Genomic DNA, 2504 nt, shown 5'->3' with positions numbered 1-2504 from the left:
CAGCTTGGCTTTTCTTAACAAATTATCTTGTCTACCTTTTGCTTCTGGGCTTTTACCTTTCTCTATTCCTGTATATCTTTTCCTCTTTGAGACAGGGTCTCATGCATCCACCCCAGTCTGACTTTGAACTTACTAAACTCACTATGTACCTAGAGAATGACCTTGAAGTTCTGACCCTGCCTCCATCTCCCAAAGGCCGAGATGATAGGCGTGCAAACCCACGCCTAGTTTATACAGGGCTGGGAATTGAACCCAGGGCATGCTGTGTGGGAAGCAAAGTCTACCAACGTAGTCACACCCCCAGCTCTTTCTATTCTGGGGGTGGGTGAACACACATTAGAGGCAAGAACTATACTGCTGAGCTACAGTCTCAAGCCTGAGTGACCAAACTTTTATACTCTTGCCAGACACAAAATAATATTCAGAAAAATAATTTGATAAGATAAGAAATCTTTCCTAGCCCACACGTTCCAATTTTGGTTTGGACAATGGTCCCTGTGCCCATAAAAAGGAAAGGACAGGCGAGTCCTGTTCTCTCCCAGATGCTGCCAGTGGATTCCCAGCCAGGCTGTGGGCTGAGACTGGAATGCCTTCCAGCACAAACAGCGGCTTCTGTCGGAACCCAGAGCCAGTCTGGGTCTGGCGGATGCTGGCCTTCCGCCCACCAGATGAGTCGTTTCCTTCAGACAGGGCAAGTTGAGGGACTGAAGCCAATTCACACAGCAGGGGCAAGGGTATTGTTCTGAGCAGGACTTCCACTACCCAGCACCACCAGGCTAGCCTTGGGCTGCACCTGCCCGGGGTTGCAGGTCTGCCTTGGGTAGAGAGGAGAGAACCAGAGGCCAACAATTTCTAGGTGGTCATGGTCTTTCTGTTTTGGTGTTTGAGGCAGGGGCTCTTGTAGCCCAGGCTGATCACAAAGTTGGTGTGAAGCAGGAGATAACCTGAGCTCCACTTCACAAGAACTGGGGCTGCAGATGTACACACTGTCGTGCCTGTTTTATGCAGTGCTGGGGATTGAACCCAGGGCTTCCTGCAAGTCCTCCAACCAAATTACATCCTCATTGCACTCAGCCTGTGGTGGTATTTAGAGACAGGAAGGACCTCAACAGGATCTGGGATCCTCAGAGAGTTCTCCAGGCCTCACCTCCTCCCTGTCACTCCCACGCAGGCCAGGCCGACTCTCTGGTTCAAGAGGCCTCTTTGTAGTAGGTTGTTTTTTGTTTGTGTTTTTGTTTTTGTTTTTGTTTTTTTTTCCTCTTTTGGCTCTTACTCTTTGTGGGCCCATCACCCAGCTCCCAAATAAACACACAAAGGTTTATTCTTTCTTATGAATGCCCATCTTAGCTTCTTTCTTGTCAGTTTTTCTTAACTTAAATTATCCCATCTATCTTTTGCCTCTGGGATTTTACCTTTTGCTGTTCCTGTATATGTTTTCTTTCCTTCTTATTCTGTGTCTGGCTGTGTTGCTGGCCCCTTCTTTTCTTGCTTCTTCATCCTTTTCTTCCAGATTTCTCCTAATTATATTCTCTGCCTGGCAGCCCTGCCTGTCCTTTCTCCTGCCTTGCTACTGGCTGTTCCGCTCTTTATTAGACCAATCAGGTGTTTTAGACAAGCAAAGTAACACAGCTTCACGGAGTTTTAAAGATGCAGTATAAAAGAACGCAACACATCTTTGCATCATTAAACAGCTGTTCTAGAACATAAGCAAATGTAACAACACACCTTCCACTAATATTCCACAACACCTCTTAGCAGATTGGGCACCTCTGCCCTGTAGGTCTCTCCTCTAGTGAAATCCCCACAGAACCAAACTGCTGGGTTTCTGGCCGAGAACAGGCCTGATGGGTGTCTCTGTCTGCCTGAGACAAGGTGACCAGACCCACATTCCAGAGCCACCTGGGTGGATCTGCCAACTTCTCACACGCAGCCCTGTTAGTCCCCTAGACCTAACCTTCAGCCAGACAAAGGGAGCAAGGATCATGCAAAACATGAGCTCTGGGGTGGGAAGGGATGGGGTGCAGGGTGCCAGAGTTCAAATCCTGCCTAAGCTGGAAGGAAGCCTCATCGGTCCAGAGTACTTGCTGCTTTTGCCGGGGACTGCGGTTTGGTTCCCAGCATCCTTGTGAAGCAGCTCACAAACGCTGGTAACTCCTGCTCCAGATCTGACTCCCTCTTCCATCTGACTTCCTCTTCTGGCCTCTGAGGACTCTAGAATATACAAGTGCCAACACTCCCCCCTCTCACACATGCAGATACAAATTCTGTGTCCTCAAAAAAAAGGACTTAACCTCCAGGATCAGGGCATAGTATTACCTACCTATAATCCCAGCAATTGCGAGGTAGAGAGGAGTCCGTGAGTTCAAGGACAGCCTGGGCTACCTGTCCAGTTCATTAAAAAAAAAAATCAGCCGGGCGGTGGTGGCGCACGCCTTTAATCCCAGCACTAGGGAGGCAGAGGCAGGCGGATCTCTGTGAGTTCGAGACCAGCCTGGTCTACAAGA

Source organism: Microtus ochrogaster, chromosome 10 (assembly GCF_000317375.1).
Source record: "Microtus ochrogaster isolate Prairie Vole_2 chromosome 10, MicOch1.0, whole genome shotgun sequence".
NCBI lineage: Eukaryota > Metazoa > Chordata > Mammalia > Rodentia > Cricetidae > Microtus > Microtus ochrogaster.
Note: the sequence above shows the minus strand (reverse complement) of the source record.